The following is a 20,043-nucleotide window of genomic DNA, read 5'->3' as shown; positions in this document are numbered from 1 at the left end:
GTGGCTTTCATGGCAACGAACGTGGTTCTGAGTGGGAGTCTTGACGCTCCGTTTAGGAATTCGGGGCGGTTTACTCGCTGCGCCCGCTTCCTTCATTCGGGTCCCGTCCAATCTTAGCCCATGGGGCTTTAATATGGGCTGGGCTTGCGAAATGAATATAACCCGTTTTGGGCTTCGCGGGTTATCACATGCCTCCCCCTTGGTCTAGCAAGAGCCCTTTTAGGGTCTTTTTATAGGGGACGCTTCGTCTTTGTCCGATTATTTCAAAGTTTTGAATTTGTGCATTTTCCCTCTTTCGTTTTCTCCGGCGTCGACCTTTTAATTCCGTTACTTCTTTTCCGGCGTTGACATCTTAATCCCGTCACTTCACTGTGTTGTCTTTTTCATGTAAGTTTTTCTTTTCACATTTGTTCCTTGTTCGGCTTTTTGCTTCTGTTTTCCTTTTATCGATCATGTCAGACCTCGACTTCGCGCCGTTTGACGACGATTATGTCCGCGAGGTCTCTAACGAGGTCGAAGAGATGGTTGAGGAAGCTTCAACCAGCTCTCCTGGGTGTAATTCTCATCCCGCCGACTTCCTTCATCTGGCAAATACAACCGACGAGGGTTTAGGTTTTGACCCCAAAAAGTTGATTCCGCCACCTGTCCCAACCCCTCGTTTGTTACCAAAGAAGGACAGGTCGGGAAGTCTGGTTTGTCAAGAGACAATCGATGATTTGCGGGAGCATTATCCCTGGTTCCGAGGTCTCGAGACTATCATTCCTGGGGAGGATAGAGGACCGGGCGATTACCCAAAGGGGTACTTCACTATTTTCGTGGCCCAGATTATCTGTGGCTTCACTTATCCGCTGGCGGATGAGATTGCTTCCGTCCTAGGCGGTTACGGAATCGCGCCCGGGCAATTGCATCCTAACGGCTGGGCCGATTTGACTCTGGAAAAATTCTTGGCGGATTGTTTGGAGGTTCCCTTTTCGCCCAAAATCTTCTCCAAGCTCCACCATTTCAAAAGCTCGGCGGGGTATTTCACTTTCATCCGCCAGAGCAGATACTATGGTTTTGACGAGAAGCTGAACAAGATCCGCGAGTGGGATCGATCTTACTTTTTTATCAAGTTTAATGAGGAAAACCTAAACTTCCTTCATTGCTGGAGCCGACCCAACGTAAAGATTTTGAACTTCGGGTATCCCAGCAAGGAAGAATCCGCCGTTATCAAGTTCTTGAAGAGCACTCCTCCTTTTGTATGGACATACGATCAGGCCTTTCATATGCTAAGGAGCCGAGTAGCAATTGCGTACCGCGAGGGGGATCGCGTTGTCTATATTCCTTATCGCGTTTTTGTGCAAGGTACTTTTTATTTCCAAGTTGATGGTTTCTTTTAACCCTTTGCAGGGGTGATCCTTTATCTCAAATCGGTGCAGATCGGGAGGCTAAAGCCCTGGCGAGAAGAAAGAAGCGGATGACGGAAACCGCTTCCGTTGTAGGGGCGGATCCTTCTGGAGGGACGATTCCTTCTATTGGGGCGGCTTCCCCGGTTAGGGCTTCCGCTTCACAAGGTCCCGCTTCTGCCTCCGAGGATCTTCCTTTAACCAGGAAGCGGAAGATAAGTGCGGATACAGAGTCTTCTCGTTCTAAAAAGAAGAACACTTCTGTGTCCCTTACTGTTGGCGGCGCACCTGTATCCACCTCGTCTAAAGGAAAGAGCAGTACCCCCATTCACGAGGTATCTTGATCTGCTCCCTCTCGTATTGCTACTTTTTCCTCATGAGCTATCTGCCGTTCTCTTGATATTTTTCTTTATGCTTTTGCAGCCAATCCCCGATATTAGCGGATGGTGGACTAGGACTTTTGGCCTGGCCGTGAACTTCTCTTGCAAGGATATTGTATCTTCTATATGCAATGTCCTCGGGCGACTTCCCTCTGCCTCCCGTGTGCGCGAGCAAGTACCGCTCCCTACTGCTGTGGAAGGGATCGAGAAGCGTTCTGTAGAGGTATATTATTGCTTTGTCCTTCGCTTTCAAATATCTTGTGTTCATCGTAACCGCATATTTCTATTCGCCCATTTTTATTTGTGAGACGTGTTATATGCAGATTATCAATTTCGCTGAGGGCATTCTCCGAAGGGATGCAGAGCGAGCCAAGGAGTTGGAAAGTCTTGGTACGAAATTGGCGACTCAGAAGTCGCTTTATGATGATGTCCAAGGGAAGGTGAAGGTCCTAGAGGGCACCTGTCAGAAGGCCGTGGGCGAGAAGGAGGAGGCCCTTAAATCCCTTCAGGCCAAGTCCGATGAACTGCAAAAAGCCCTCGACGACCTAGCTGCTTTCAAGGAGGCCCAAAAGAAGAGGGTTGAGGAGATTTTGGCTGAAGATGGCGCCCGCATCTACTGGTATGGGGAGCGGATTCATGCGGCTTATGAGCACGGGCATCAGGGTCTAGTACTTAACCGCCCCAAAGTTCCCATCCCTGAAAAGGATTTAACTGGGGAGTGGGATAAGCTGGAAGCCGAGGATGCTGATATGGATGAGGTACTCTTCTTAGATTGGAAGAGTCTTCAGGATCCTTCGATTAGCTGCGAGATCCCTATTCAGCCCCTCGGAAGGAGAGGCACCCCAAGCCGTTTCTCAACCTGTGCAAGAGGTACCTCTCACCGGAGAGGTTACTGAAGCGGTTACCGATTCAAGGGTTGAGGATTCGCTTGAAGTAGATCCTCCTACCGGAGGAGATGAGGGAGTCGCCGCAGTCCAGGAGGGCATTAGGGGCGAAGGAGAGGAAGCTGTAGCATAGCTTAACTTATATTTGGACTTTTGTATGTAAAAACCATGTAACAAACCGCTCTGATATATATATTTTCTTTCGGTTGTTGCTTTTCATATGTATGTGATTGTCACTTTTTTGCCCTTTATATGTGCCCTTTGTCCTTTGGCCGACTCCACATTTGTGTTTCTTCATAGCTAGGGTGGCCAGACCCTTTTTGCAATTTTGAGTACTCGTTTATTCGCTTAATTTTATGCCTTAACTTATAATTCTTCTTTCGAAAATAATCATAAGTTTTGATCATAAGGTTTTACGAGTGATGCGTAATCATGCATCCGCCTTTCTTTAACAGGCAACACATTTATGTGTTTTTGATTTTAACCCTAAGGTTTTTTGCGAGTGATACGTAATCAAGCATCCGCCTTTCTTTAACAGGCAACAAATTTATGTGTTTTTGATTTTAACCCTAAGGTTTTTTGCGAGTGATGCGTAATCATGCATCCGCCTTTCTTTAAGAGGCAACACATTTATGTGTTTTTGTAAAGAATCCGCATTTTGTTGTAACATACTGAGTGAATGTAATAACTTTTATTGATGACGAGAAAAAGTTTATTACATATGTACACCAATTGTGCGGGATCGAAGCCTCATTAAAACCTTTTATCAGAAAACCCAGTGGGAAAAACTCATAAAAGGAAAAAGAGTACTCGTCATTTCCTCGAACTACTCGGCCTTTCTATATAGGCGTAGATTCTCTAGATTCCAGGTGCGCGGGAGCTTCTTTCCACTCATTTCTTCTATTTCGAAAGTGGCCGGTCCCATCTTCCTGGATACTTTGTATGGCCCGATCCAGTTGACGCCTAGCTTGCCTTTGCCATCTCTAGACTGTATTTTATCTGCTTTTTTCAAGACCAAGTCATTTTCTTTGATTATTACTTTTCGCACTCTTCTGTCATGGTATTTCTTGATTCTATTGCGGTACATTGCCATTCGCATGTAAGCTTTTTCTCTTCGTTCCTCCACAGAATCCAAAGCATCTCTGATGTTGATAGGATTTTGTGTGTCGCAATAATAAATTGTCCGATCTGTGGGCGACTTGATTTCAACAGGTAGGACTGCTTCGGCTCCATAAACTAGCGAGAAAGGTGTTTCGCCTGTTGCTGCCTTTATAGAGGTTCTGTATGCCCACAACATATGGGGTATCTCATCCGCCCAACTTGTTTTTTTGTCACCTAGCCGCTTCTTGATGCCTTGAACCATGGCCCTATTGGTAACCTCCGTCATACCATTTGATTGGGGATGGTTTACAGAAGAAAAATGATTCTTGATTCCCATGCTTTCGCAGTATGTTTTGAACTTGGCACAGTTGAACTGGGTGCCATTGTCGGTTATAAGCTTCTGCGGGATCCCAAATCGCATGATAATGTTCTCTCGTAAGAATTCGATCATTCGCTCAGGTGTTTGTGCGGTTACTGCCTCCGCTTCTACCCATTTGCTGAAGTGGTCCACTACGACTATCAAATACTTCCTTTTCTTTGTTGTTTCTGGGAATGGACCCACTATATCAATTCCCCATGTTGCGAATGGCCACGCCGTCATTATAGTGATTTGTTCAGCTCCGGGAACATGCTTTTCATTCGCATGGATTTGACAGTTGTGACATTCCGCAACCATCTTCTGGGAATCTTCCACCACCTTGGGCCAGTAGTATCCCATCAGTTTGACCTTTCTTGCCAATGCCGCCGAAGCTTCGTGCGCGCCACAAATTCCTTCGTGTAGTTCTCGCAGCACATAGTCTCCTTCATTGCGACTAACGCATTTCAACCATGGACATGTGTACGATTTCCGATACAAAGTTCCATCCCGCATTGAATATCGTGCCGACTGCCCAATTATTTTTCTGGCTAAGCTCTTATCAACCGGCAAATCTCCCTGCTCCAGATATTGACGGATTGGCATTCGCCAATCTTCATCGTCTTCCAGTTCCTCGATGATCATAATCTGATCAACCTCGAATGCTGGTGCCGATTTTATTTCCAAGCTGCATGCTTTTTGACTCCATGGTTCTCTACTTGCCGCTGCTTTTGCCAATTCGTCAGCTTTTGCATTTTGGCCTCGTGGAACATGCACCATCTCCCAAACGACTCCCTTGTGCGTTAACTCTTGTGTCAATCGGCTGACCACCTGATGGTATTTTACTAGCTCCTCCTGTTTCACCAGATAATTTTTTGTGATCTGGTTTATCATGAGTTTGGAATCGCTGTAGATTACCACTCTTTCTGGGGTGAGTTCATTGAGCAACCTCAATCCACATATCATAGCCTCGTATTCTGCGGCATTATTGGTAGTTTTGAAAGTTAATTTTGCTGCATAATACAGGCGGATAACCTCCGGACCTTTGATGACGATTCCTAGCCCAGCTCCGTCTGCAGATAAGGCCCCATCTGTGTACATGCTCCACTCTTCTTTTTGTGCCTTTGGACATTCATCATCATCCCAGGTGAATTCGTTCACGAAGTCGGCGAGCACTTGGCTCTTTAGCGCTGGTCTTCCTTCATAGCGGATATCGTATTCGCCCAGGCGAATTGACCATTCCATCAACCGGCCGGATGCGTCAGGTTTCTGCAGTACCTTTCGCATTGGGATGCCAGTTCTCACAATGACAGTATGCGCCTGAAAATATGGTTTCAATCTAGTCGTCGTGGTTATCACCGCGAGGGCCATTTTGTCCAACTTCGAATATCGGAGTTCTGCGTCCTTCAAGACTTTGCTCATGTAGTATATTGGATATTGTTGCCCTTCTTCTTCTCGTACCATCACAGTGCATATCGCCATGCTGGTGACGGATACATAAAGAAACAAATCTTCTCCATCTTCCGGCCTGCTCATTAAGGGCGGATAACATAGTAATCGCTTTATCCCCTCAAATGCTTCTTGACAATCCGGCGTCCATTCAAAGGACTTGGATTTTTTGATGGCATTGTAGAAAGGTAGACATCGCCTAGCTGAGCATGATATGAATCGCCCTAATGCCACCAACCGCCCGTTCAGTCTCTGTACTTCCCTTATGTTCCTTGGCGTCTTCATCTCCATTACTGCTTTAACCTTCTCAGGATTCGCCTCAACCCCTTTGCCGCTAATAATGAAACCCAGGAACTTTCCCGCTCTTGCTCCGAATGTGCATTTCTCTGGGTTCAATTTGAGGCCATATTTGATCAACACTTCTAGGATTTGTTTGATATCCCGCGGGTGGTCTTGCATTTTCTTGCTTTTGATGATCATGTCATCAACATAGATCGAGAAGTTCTCGCCGGATTTGTCTGAAAATATCTTGTTCATCATCCTCTGGTATGTTGCTCCCGCGTTTTTCAATCCAAAGGGCATCACCTTGAAGCAATAAGTCGCCTGGTGAGTTATGAATGATGTTTTGATTTCATCCGCCTTCTCCATGGGTATCTGATGGTAACTGGATTTCACGTCGGTGAATGATAAAGCTTCATATCCTACAGTTCCATCTACCAATATATCAATGTTAGGAAGTGGATACATATCTTTCGGACATGCCTTGTTCAAGTCTTTGAAGTCGACGCACATTCTATACGTTCCATTCGGCTTTTTGACTAGCACCACATTGGCTAGCCATTCCGGATAGGTGACTTCTCAAATCGCATCCGACCTTAGCAAGTCTGCCACTGCTTTTTCAATCGCCTTTTGCCGCTCAGGAGCATGTCCCCTCTTCTTTTGCCGCACTGGGGTTGCCCCTTTGTCTACATTCAACCGATGGGTTGCTACGTCTGGGCTTATTCCTTTTAGCACTTCATTTGGGGCGGCAAATGCCGACTCACATTGGATCAATACCTCGGTAATGGCTTTCTTTGTTTCTTCTGAGAGTCCAGCCGCTATTCGCACGTTCTTGTCATTCGAGATGGCGAATAGTTCCGTTTCTCCCAATGCTTCCGCCGGCAGCTTCTCTTCGACTTTATCCTCCTCTTCCGGTTTTGGTTCAAGTGATAATGTATAGGCCTGTTGAGATACAAGTTGATCACCTTCAACTATGACTCGCCCTTGGTGTGTTGGCAAATGTAACGTTAAATGCTTCATTGAGATGAGCGACTCCGTCTCCGACAGGAATGGCCGTCCCAGAATTATATTGTAGGCCAGTGGGAGATCAACAATTGCGAATTCTAAATCACCTCGCCATTTTAGATTCTTATCGCCCATTTCTGCCTCCAACACCACCTTCCCACTTGTTTGGGAGGATTGACCCCCAAAACCAGTTACATCCATGAAGGTGTGTTCCACCCGCTCGTCGTTGATTCCCAACTTGTTGAATGCTGTCCGGGTAATGACGTTGCAAGAACTGCCTGTGTCGATAAGGACCCGCTTGACGTCCCATCCTTCAACGGCCATCGTGATCACCAGGGCATCCGCATGTGGCTCCGTGATTCTCGCAAATGAGTAATTGAGGGCATCCCCCCTATGTGTGTTGCTCTTTCGCCATTCACGGTGAGTTCTTTTTGTTGGAGGCTCGTAGATTCCGCCTGCTATCACGTTTATCACCCCTTTCTTCTGCTTCTTTTCTGGCCGTGTTTCTCCCTCATGCGGGAGCGTTGTTTTCTCATCAGCTGTTTCTTTTCTTACAAATTGACTCAGCTTGCCTCTCTCGATCAGTTTTTCTATTTCCTTCTTCAGTTCGTAGCAATCATCTGTGTCATGGCCATTCAACCTGTGGAACCTGTAATACTTACTGGGATAGCACCCCAAACTGGTTCGGCCTTTCACCTCGGGGAACCGCACATCCTTCTTCAAGGGGCTCTTTTCGATCCAAAGTAACACCTCTTGGCGAGTCGTGTTTAGTGGCGTGTGATATCCTCCACCTTGAAAGGGATGATCGCCTCTTCGAACAAAATTACTTTTGGACTGGGTCTGACGCCGACTGTCCGAAGTGGTTCTAGCGGCATCTCTTTCTCGCCGAGTTTGGGCCCTATGTTCCCTGTTGACATCATCCACTTCCATGAATTCCTTTGCTATCTTCATGAGCTCGGCTACAGTGCGTGGTTTGTTACGGATGATTTCTTCCCGCATGCTCCAATCTGTGGTTCCATCCGCCATGATGTTGCGAATACTCACGATATCCGGGTTCTGCAATCGCACCAGGATATCGTTAAAGGCGATAACAAATTCCCTTAGGGAATTATAGTTTCTCTGTTTGATCTCCTTCAGCTGCCTATCTGTCACATCTGCCGCTTTACAGCCCGCGAACTTCGCACAGAAATCCCGACTATATTGTTGCCAATTGTGAATAGATTCTGCCGGTAAAGATCGAAACCAATCAGATGCCGCACCGCCCAAAGTTGTCGAGAATAACCTGCAAATTATGCTTTCGCTTGCCCCTGCAACTTCCATTAACTCTCTGTAGTTCCTGACATAAGCCTCAGGGTCAGAATTTGGATCCCCATAGTATTTTGGTATGGCAGGTGCTTTGATTCTGTGATCTGGAATGAATTCCCGCAACGAAGGGGCAAAAGGTGAATCGCTCTAGACCTCTGCTCTCGGCCGAGGTGAGTACCCCATTCGCTCCATCATGCTCCGTAATTGATCTTCTAAGTCAATATCGGGTACTCGCCGGACCTCTTCCATCCGCTGCTGGTGAATTCTGGATGGCATCCACTCGCCCATCGGTGTTGAGACGGGTGCCTGTTGGTGGACCAATCGCCGTCCCGTTATAGGATCAAAGTTCCATGTGTGCTCACGCCCATACATAGTTGTGTTAGGCGTCATCAATTCCGAACGTCTATGAGGAAAAGGGTCCAGTTGTTGTAGCGGAAGAGTGCCTTGCATTCCTGGCAATGGTTGGGATGGTTGCCAGGTTGGATGTGTCGTCGTAATGAGATCTGGGTGCGAGTAGTTGCTCGAGTGACTGTGTGGATTCGTGCGACTACTCTGGCCCACTTGATTTGGCACCTGAGATGGCTGCGGAAGGACAGGTATGACAGGAATAGTCGGTGATTGTGTTGAGATAACCACAGGTTCCTGAGGGGCAGGCGTCATGGCGGTATCGCGTTCGACGAGGGCGGTTAATAAATTAATCATTCGATCGCCAGCCGCCTGGCTCATATTCGAAACCAAGACCTGTCCTGCCATCTGCACGAAATCGCTATTGGACATCTCCATTTCATTTTGCACCTGCACTTCCAATAAGGGACCCAATTGTCCCAAGGGGCCTGACGAGCTAAGCACCACAGGCTGAGTACCTGCAGGCTACGAACTTGCAATCCGTGAACCTCGTGAGTTCATGCTAGTGGATCTGGTCGTAACACCGGTCGTTCGTGATGGTTCTGACATGTTCTTCATGTACCTTTAACCAAGTGTTGGTAAAAAAGGTCCACATTCACCGCACCAATGATAACTTGCTGGATCCGCTTTGATATTCTTTGCCGGAGTTACCTGCAAAACAAAACCGGAGACAGGATCTCCGGGAAAACTCTCCGACGATCAAGTCAGTTTTTGTAAAAATGAGTCTATAATTTAGCAATAGCTTTGTGGGAAAAAATGTGAACGTACCTCCCCCCTTATTCTTAAGGCCTTTTATAGGTGTTTTTTGGGTAACCGCCGAGGGCGGTTACTCCTTAGTGGGCCACGTTCTGAGGGCGGTTACCCCTTTTTAGGCCATGTCCCTTTCGTGGCTTTCATGGCAACGAACGTGGTTCTGAGTGGGAGTCTTGACGCTCCGTTTAGGAATTCGGGGCGGTTTACTCGCTGCGCCCGCTTCCTTCATTCGGGTCCCGTCCAATCTTAGCCCATGGGGCTTTAATATGGGATGGGCTTGCGAAATGAATATAACCCGTTTTGGGCTTCGCGGGTTATCACCCTTTAACAAATAAAATTTAAAAACATAAAAATTAAAATAAACATTAATAAACATAAACATTTATAAACGTAAAAGAGTAAATATAATATCAAAAGTGTTAAGATGTATGAATTTCTACAACAAAAATTCAGCTCGCCCGACGCCACGCATCCATAAACTCATCCATCTCCCTCTTAATGCGTGGAACATCCTCGTCAGATCGGTGGGTAGCCGATAGTTGGGTGACACGCCACAACCAGCTAACGCACTGCAAAAAAAATAAAATAAATAAATATTAAAAATTAAACACCTATAAACTAATACTAAATAATAATATTAAATAATAATAAACTTACAAATTCGCTGTTGGCGCGAGCATGCTGTACCGGTCCAGCCTGTGGTGCATGAAGGAGATGAGAATGCGAATATCGCCTATACCAGTCCATATAAGCAGGATCACAGGCAGTGGGATCGTATCCAACTGGTCGGCATCTCCTCCGATCAATGCCCCGAGCCGATGGAAATCTCCGCCAGGTATCCTCAATTGTGACTAAGGAATGCGTGAGTTTATACGCTATAGATTTCCATGGTCATACTGCTTTATCAGGTCTAATACGCTCAGCTAGGATAGGCTGAGTATATCCGACCTGTCGTAGCGCTCGATCGGGCATATACGGCTCGACGATGTCTCTACACCGTATCCAACCGGCGTAGGACACTCGAAGCCGATCATCATCGGGGACAGGACCATAAGGCAACCACGTCACCTGAAAAAAAATAATACTCAATAAATAATAATAATATACTATAAATAATACTTAAATTAATTCTAAAATTTTATAAAATACCTCTGCCGTCGTCATACGGTCCAGCTGTCCGCGTATGGTATCTAGTCGGGTGGTCGTCTTGCCTGGTACCCCGACCTCCCATCTCAGTGCACGGGCATGGTCAGCTGGGATCAAGTGAGCTCCTCTATGCGGTCGGAACACCGGAAAATATTCGTATATCCATGCCTGTAGTAGGGTCAAACATCCGCATATACCTGAACAGTCTCCCCTGCTTGCTATCCCCAGCTGCCGATACAACATGGCAAGTGTAGCAGACCCCCATGATAGTTCAGCTGCCCCGCTGATACCGCCGTAAACCTTAGCAAGATGGGCCGGCCTAATCCTATCTCCACTCTTGTCAATAAATAGAGTGGATCCAAGCATAAGCCACATCCACGCTGTGGCCCGAGTAGCGTCATCCCTACCCTCGGTGACAAGCCCGTGTACAGCCCCAACAAATACATCTCCACCACCCCATAAATGTCGGCCCGGCAACAGAAGCTCAGCCTGACTCACCCCAAACATCATCATGCACATGGCATGAAGCCCGTCACTAGGGGGACACTCGGACACCATCAGACCATTGATCGGGATCCGAAGAATCTGCCACACATCATGCAGCTGGATAGTCATCTCCCCGAACGGCATGTGGAAGGAGTTCGTATCGGGCTGCCACCGCTCCACAAACACAGTTAACAGCGGAGTGTCGAGGTTCTTAAACATGGCATGTGGAAGGTGAGACAAACCAGTCTTCTCGATCATCTCCCTCAGCTGTAAAATGACACATATACAATTTATACAATTACCGAATGTTTTTTTATGTTTATAGTTAAAAATACATATTATAATAAATGTTGACACACTATATTATTCTTACCTCGGGTGACGCACCGGAAAACCACTGACACAAATCTCGGCATGCTGATGATCTGTTGTAGCATGTCAGAAACGACCGAATCTCTCCTCCCAACATCCGTGAGGCAACATGTCCTAGAAAACTAGGAATCACGGAACCATCAACGGGGCTACCATCCACCGGTGCAGTAACTAGCCAACTCTCGTCCTCACTAGCTTTGGGACGTTTGCTTGTCCCTGAAAGTTATAAAATTATACTAAAATTATACTAAAATACTAAAATATACTAAAATTATACTAAAATATACTAAATTATACTAAAATTATACTAAAATTATACTAAAATATAATAAATTCTACTAAAATTATACTAAGTTATACTAAAATATACTAAATTATACTAAGTTATACTAAAATATACTAAAATACTAAATTATACTAAAATTATACTAAAATACTAAAATATACTACTATACTAAATTATACTAAAATACTAAAATATACTAAAGTATACTAAAATTATACTAAAATATACTAAATTACACTAAAATTATACTAAAATTATACTAAAATACTAAATTATACTAAATTATACTAAAATTATACTAAAATTACGCTAAAATTATAAAATATACTAAAATATACTAATATACTAAAATTGTAATAAAATTATACTAAAATTATAAAAAAAATACATGTACTCGCAAAACGACATCCTACGCGCTGGGTCGGCTGTCTCCCCGGGGTCGGCTGCTCATCGTTATCCTCAACCTCGCGATCATGTGGAACTGCAGACTGTCGCACTGCCCGGGCTGCCACATCCAGGTAGTCCTGAAAAGAATCGTTATCAGGCTCTCTGTCATCAAAATCTGTCGCCCCCTCCGATCCATCAATATCGGGCTGCTCCACAATCGGTCCCCTCCTCAACTGGTCCGTCGCAGCCCCTCTCCGCCTACGACCGGATATATCAATACCACGCAATCTCGTATGGCGTGGTGTATCATCCTCGCCGTCCATATCTAGACGACGAGCAGATGACAGGATGGATTTCCCACCCCTAGTAGGTCGCTCCGTCTACAAAAAAAAATTACACTAAATTAATAAAATTGTAAATAATGTAAATTATACTAAATTTATAAAATTATGCTAAAATACTACTAAATTAATATAATTGTAATTATACTATAATTATAAAATTATAATAAATTATATTAAAGTTATACTAAATTTATACTAAATTTATAAAATTACCCTAAATTAATAAAATCGTAAAAATTATGCTAATACTATACTAAATTTATACTAAAATTAAAAAATTACACTAAATTACTAAAATTTTAAATAATGTAAATTTTTATAAAAAAAACGTGGGCGTAAGGGAATCACGCCCGAACCACTGGTCGGGCGTATGAACATCACGCCCTATCACTGGTGCGGGCGTATGAGAATCACGCCCGACCTGCGGTTCGGGCGTATGAGTATCACGCCCTACCATTGGTGCGGGCATGCGGCTATCACGCCCGCACCACTGGTCGGGTGTTATACTCATACGCTCGAACCGCAGGTCGGGCGTCATTCTCATACGTCCGACTGCGATTCCGGCGAATACAAAAAAACCCCCACAGATTTCAGTTTGATGTAAAAATCAACGAAATAAAACGGTAAATCTTACCACTTTAGCTTTTCCTTTACGGTTTCTGTCACCATCCACGATTCAGTTCACTAATTTGTCCGGATTTGAGCAAAAATCGTATAGGGTTCTTGAGAGGTTTTGGGTTTTTTCAAATTTAGTGCAAAGAGTAGTTCAGTCTATTCACGGGGCTAGAAGTATAAATTAGTGGCTGGGTTTAGTAACCCACTATCTTAAATATATATCTTTAAAATTACATAAATATTAAAAGTGATGTATTTTTTAGGATGAAGGGAGTATTATTTATTTCCCCTTGTTGTTGGTACACATTATGAGTTGGAATTACTACTATAAGATTAGGCCAATAGGCAATTATTTTATTATAATAAAGTACTAGCTAATTGATGGCTTGCATTAATCATGATAATTATGTGGTTGTACTTCTCGTAAATAATTGGATCCTTTAATATTTAATTATTTATTTACTCTTCAATGGCATTGTTTTGTTAGGTACACTACATTAAAACTATCACTAGAAATATGGAAGAGGATTTTTTTCCATAATATTAGGGATTTTCTCAATTTAATTGCCCTAAAAATCATAATTGTTGCTATTAGCAAATATAATCTATCTATGAATCACAAATTAGAATCTAATAGATCTATTTTAATTTTACTATTTAAACTTTAACAAAAGTAAATCTATATTTTAGTTATTTTATAAAAAAAAGTAGCATTAATTTTTTTCCCGAAAAGAATGCATTTAATAAGCCTCAATCGGACAATCAAAGTTAAGTACATATTGCAAAGAAGACGGAACAACATCAAAAAAACATGGGACAAGAATAAGAACGAGAGGACTTTGCTAAAGAGTGAGCCACCCCGTTCGCTTGTCGCCTTGCAAAACAAACAGAATAATTATTGTTAAGAAGAAGAGAACGACAATAGGACACCAATGAACCAAACTCTGATACATCGTCAGTTCTGGAATTAATAGCATCGACGACCACAGATTTCGCATCCGACTCAAAAACCACCTGGTTATATCCCTCCTCCGTCACCCATTTCAGCACCGAAAATAATGCCAAAGCCTCACACTCTTGCACCGCCGGTAATCCAACAATAGTTGCGGTTCTTGACAAACCTTCCATCATCGTCTCTTAAAACAGTGCCCATCCCAACCTGCATGGTATCCCCAAAACAGGCCACATCCACATTACATTTTAGACCCGAAGATGGCTTCCGCCACTGAACTTCAGAAAGACCCACTGCTGCCCCAAATTACCACCCCTTGCAACAGCTCTCGCCTTTCTCCAATCCCTTAAAACCTCGGCAGCCACTGTAATAACTTGGAATGAACCTTTCGCTACATTCTGCCACAACTTTTTATTCCTACTTCCCCATAAACTCCACAATATCATTAGGAATTTCTCTCCATTAATCCTGGATAAACAAGTCATAGCAGCAAAAATAAAATCCAAAAAACAATCAGCCGCAACCGTCAGAGGTTGCAAAAGCAACAATAAACCTGAATCCCGCCAAACATTAACAGCAAGAGGACATAAAATGAATAGGTGCCAAGCATCTTCAAGATCATTACCACATACAACACACCTATCCACCGGGATCAATAATCCTCTCATGCACAAACTAAAACGCAATGTCAAACAATTTTTAACTAGCCGCCAAATAAAAAATCTAACTTTGTAAGGAATATTTGCCATCCAAATTTTTTCCCAATCACCCATAACAATAAGATGATCATTCGGAGCCACCACCTTCGTTGCCAATGCGTAAGCACTCTTTACCGTATACAGACCCGACTTGCTTTCATTCCAAATTGGATTATCCGACGCAATTCCAACTCGAGGAGGAAGTTTCAAAGTTTTCTTAACGTCTCTCTCCAAAAATAGCTCCCTTAACATCTCAACATCCTAGTCAGTAGTTCCATAAATAAACAACTCACTAACCTTCAAATCTTCAAGGGCATTAAAAGTAAAATATATATTAGTTTTTATGTGGAAATATCATGAGCTAGATTCTAGTTTCTCTTTTCTAACTGTAATTTTTATGTTACGCTCTTTCTTATATAAGTAGCAGCTTTGTTTTATACAGTAGTGTTCACATGGATTTTAAATAACCAAAAGGTGAATAACCAAATTCATTTGGTCATTTATATGTGAACATTACTATTTTCAATCAATGAGAATGATTTTAGTTCCTCATTACTTAAAATATTAGTTTCTTATAATGGTACCAGAGAAATACCATAATCTACGAAGTTCAAAATTCTTATTTCTATAATTTTTAAGTAACGACGAGAATTCCTCCAAGAGCTAAGGATATTTTTGCCTCTCTTTATTTTTTTTTATAAATAATTGATAACAACCCAATTTGATAAAGTTGTTTTGGGACTTAGGCTTAAAGATGATAAGCCAGCTCCCAAGAGAGCCGACCGAGCGTGTTCCTTAAAAGGAGGAAACTCATCCCTAGATGTAACTCAGAAAAGATTCGGTTAAATGTGACCACATATTCCTTACTTAAAATATCAAGATGCCTTCACGTATAAAGGTTTGTTTTGGGAAAGAACATATATTCCAATAACAACTTGACACAAGGAAAGGTGTTAACTGAAAATGGTTATAGAAAAGGTTACGTTGCTTATATATACAGTAAGCATTGGAATCACATAAGTATACCTCTACTTTTTACTTTACTCAGTCTATATCTAAGTATTGCATTGACTTGAGCGCATAGGTAGGAGGAGGGTGTTCAAAGAGTTTTCTTGCACATGCCCCCAATAATTCTTTTTATTATATAATATTGATAGGCACGTAATTGATCCTATTAAACATACCTTATGTGAGGAAAATAGGGCTAATAAAGTTTTATCTTATATAAATGAAGGACTAATTGGTGTTTTATACAGATCTCGATTGAACAAGTCAAAAGGGCTATTATGCAGTCTGTGTGCAGCTAAAAGGAAGAGAGCAAGCCTTGGACCAACGGTTAAAGCTGCGATCTGATGAGGACAGCGACTAGAGGAAGCGGAGCAGGAATAGGCGGCCTGAAAGTAGTATGATGACATGATGTTTCGACTCTTGAGTGTTCAAGAGTCAAAGAAGATACCACCCATTTCAGTACCTGAACAATATCCACCTTTTTGATGAACAATCTTTTGCTGTAATAATTTAGATTATTTTTCGTACCTTTTTGGTAAGCCTTCCCTCCTATATATCGGTAGTGGAGGGAAAGGAGAACATACATTATTTTGGGAACATTTTGTAGAGAGAGGAAGAAAGCTCTCTAAGAACTAAAAGGTAACTCCTTTAATGGAGTATCTCCGATCAAGCTCAGGCTGTTCACTCCGCACCATGAGTGAGTAGTCATTTTGAATGGGCTAGGTCAGCAGGGGCTGGTGCTGTAAGTTATCTATCTTCTTTTTATGAATGAATGTTATTATATGCTAATGTGTTTGATGAAGTTCTTGTTTGCATGTTAAATGCATCTATCTTAGTGATCAATGAATGATAGGGAACTGCTTTTATTATCATGTATCTCTTGTCAAACTTACAAGACCCGAAATAGGAATATTAGGGGATTGTATCAAGGGTTTTCTAGGTAGAAATGTTGTTTCAGCCGTAATGCAAGAAAGAACCAATGTTAAAGACGCTTAAGGTTGTAGTAAGACTTAGAATCTTAAGAACACACGAAAGTTGACTTAAGTGAGCCTAAAGTAGAGACCTTGACTTCACTATATGACATTCATGAATAAATAGGAGATAATATGTTGTAAGCAACCTGTTCCACTTTGGCTTAGCCCGTTCTCTCATTTTATTGTAACAAACCATTATTTTCTGAATTACCAAGCAGTGAGTCTTTATATTGAGTTATTTCCAATCAACCCAATCAAAATCATCTCTCAACTTAGAAAGAAGTCACGTACCACAAACATCCTGTTCTACAATGTTTTTCTATTAAAATTGGTCATCAATCCCTGAGGAGACGATACTCTACTTGTCATTTTATTACTTGTATCTAGTGCACTTGCTAGAGTCTACTTTTAGGACAACAAATATCTAACTATATTATTATTATTATTTATTATGTCAAAAATTAAGTGAATTTTAACTTATTTAGAAAATATCTAAAGTGTAACAGTCTAAGAGTCTTAAAGGATCCAATTTATTATTATTATTATTATTATTGTTATTATTATTATACAATATTTAATTAAATTAATTTTATTATATTTATTATGTCAAATATCAAGTTAAAATATGTTGGTGTTTCATTTTGTAGAAACATTATTGTTATATGAAAGTATTAATTTTTTAATGAACAGTAGCCCTATGACTTGGAAGTATAATAACGCATATGTGCTAAATATTTCCACATTAGTGACTTGGTCCCTTGAGATGTTGTCGATCAATTCCCACACTAAGTTCTTGTTCAAGCCCTGATATAAGGGAACTTCCATCCCTTCCAAACATAGTTGCTCTCATCCACAAACTCTACAACTAATCCAGACATTGGCTCAACTAAAGGAGGAGGCACCATATTAAAGCCTCATAAGAAATCACCTAGCTTATGCAGGGATGCTTGCTATGGCATGCGACTCGTCACGCTCTTAGGAGAATTATTCCAATTGGTTGGAAATGGGAATGTCATCTCCTTCTAAACTATAAAGAACTTACCTCGCCACGACCAATAGCGTAATCTAGATAGGAGAAATCCACAAATCTTGCAAAACCAATCAGAAAAATTCAAACAGGGAACCTTGAATAAGGTGTTCCCCATATAGAATAAAGGCATTAACGGGCATCAAACTGTTAGCTCGCACATCCGGACTAGGTGCTTCTAGTTCATAAGCACCCAGATCCTATACATGATGACGATCATGGTAACATAATCAAGAGTTAGTAAACTCACTATGATATCCACGAGATACAATTAGGTATTCAATTTAGGATGCACTTGGTTTTCAAAGCGACTCCCCCCTTTTGGTTTAATTGTGAACATTTGTTGGTCACAAACTGATCCCTGGCCTCAGCATATAACTCACTAAGAGTGATATATGCCTTGACAAAATTAGGATAACCAATCAACTCCTTGGTATAATGATCCATGATAGGAAAGAAAGTACTCATATAGCTAACTACGACTTGAAACTCCTTAGGCTTTCCGATGGAATGGCTCTTAGTATTCTCACCAGAATTATCGGTCCAAGAAACGTTCAAATCTGAAGAAAATTTGGGCATCTTCGGGTAATGGAGCCCTAAGTACGACTTCATATTTGATAAACTAATAACAGAATGCAAGGAAAAGAAAAATTTTCTTTATGAGCTGTTAGCAGGGAATTGAGGCTACGTTCATCGAGATTTAAAAAAGATGCAACTAAAAAATAACCTGCTTTGCCGCCTCGTCGAAAGGCGGTTAATGAAATCCCCTACATTATGAGTTCTATGAGTCACTTATGAAAACGAAAGGATTGATCTTCACTCAATTTAGAGCTATATGCCCTTTCATTGTCATATTACAATAAATGATCTATAAATCACACCATCCATCACTTAAGGAGTGATGGTTATCCTTGAGAAACACGTATCGAACGACAATTTAATTTTTTTTATCTCACATGTAATGATTCAAAATACACCAAGGGAGAGATATCTGTTACAAATCATCTAAATTAAAAACTCAAGACCAGATGAGATTGAAGCTCTCATGGATCCAGAAAGTCCTCTCTCCCTACGGCGACCTACAACTACCGCCTTATCTATGGGTATTAAGGTAATTTCACCTCTAGGGGACCCTCTACAAAAAAAATATTTTTCTCTCTCTTTAAACAAAATTTTACTTTCCACTTATTTTTCCTAATAACCTTCCTGACATTAGCACCAGAGTGTATCATAAAAACTTACTCTGATGCAGGTCAACTTCTGAAAACCAAATTATCGAATCGAGCTCCTAACCAGATCCATCAATAACTAAATCTCAAACATTAATTTTATAATTAATTATTAAAATTACAAGACAAACTCTTAAGTTGAAACAAGATAAAACTTATTCCTAAGACCATAGAATCGAAGTTGTATTAAAAAAATTGTAATTAAGAAACAAATCTGTAAGAGCATATTGAATGAGGATATGGCGTTGACTAATTAGCTCAATCTTTTTGCACATTTTGAGAAATGGGTTTGAAAGCATAAGGAATCAAGTATGATTCAAGGAACATTATTTCACATTTTTATAAGGGACAATCACCGCTCAACACCATGTGTAACAATATACATTTTCAATTTCAATAATCTTTTCCATTTTTATTAATTAAGTTGTATTCTTTTCTTAACATATATTAAACTATCAATTAATTATAATAGGATATAGTATTAAGTATTTGAATAACAAGAAAATTTAAATGGTTTAATGTGTGAAATTAAAAGATCAAAGCTTACTCAATAAAAATAAAGATTAAAAACTATTTAGGTGAAGTACTGAGATTTTGGCCCTGTTTGGGAATTAGCTGTTAGCCGTTAGTTGATTACATTAGCTGTTAACTGATTCCATTAGCTGATTTGACTAGTTATTTGTGTAGACCTATTTGGTAAAAATTAGCTGATTGATAATAATGGTTTGTGCAAAAAGACGAATAAGGGCATTAATTTTGGCGAATGAGAAGAGGGAGTCTACCTATTAGGGTTAAAGAAGTCCATTAGTTTTAATATTCCAAAACGCTAATTGAAAAAGCTCCTTTTAAGAGCTTTTTCTAAATTAGCGTTTTCATCCCAAAACTCTCTCCCAAACCTCTCTCCACCAAACACTCCAATCAGCGATTTCAGTGGTCAAACTTCTAAAATTGATCAAAACCGCTCTTTTTATCCCAAAACGCTCTTTACCAAACAGGGCCTTTATTATTTTGTTGTTGTTAATTATTTATTATTGTTGATAGTGGATAAATATTATCTGATTTTTCTGTAAAAATAACTTTCAATAGTTGTTTCTCAATTATAACCAAATACTTCTGATGTGATATAATATGAGCTAATCTTAATGCGTCTCTTTAGTGTCAGAAAAAAGATAAAGGAAAGGCCAATGATCGCGATCTCGATCTGATGCCTAAGTAGAT

This window comes from Euphorbia lathyris, chromosome 4 (genome assembly GCF_963576675.1).
Source record: "Euphorbia lathyris chromosome 4, ddEupLath1.1, whole genome shotgun sequence".
Taxonomy (NCBI): Eukaryota; Viridiplantae; Streptophyta; class Magnoliopsida; order Malpighiales; family Euphorbiaceae; genus Euphorbia; species Euphorbia lathyris.
This window is presented reverse-complemented; position numbering follows the sequence as displayed.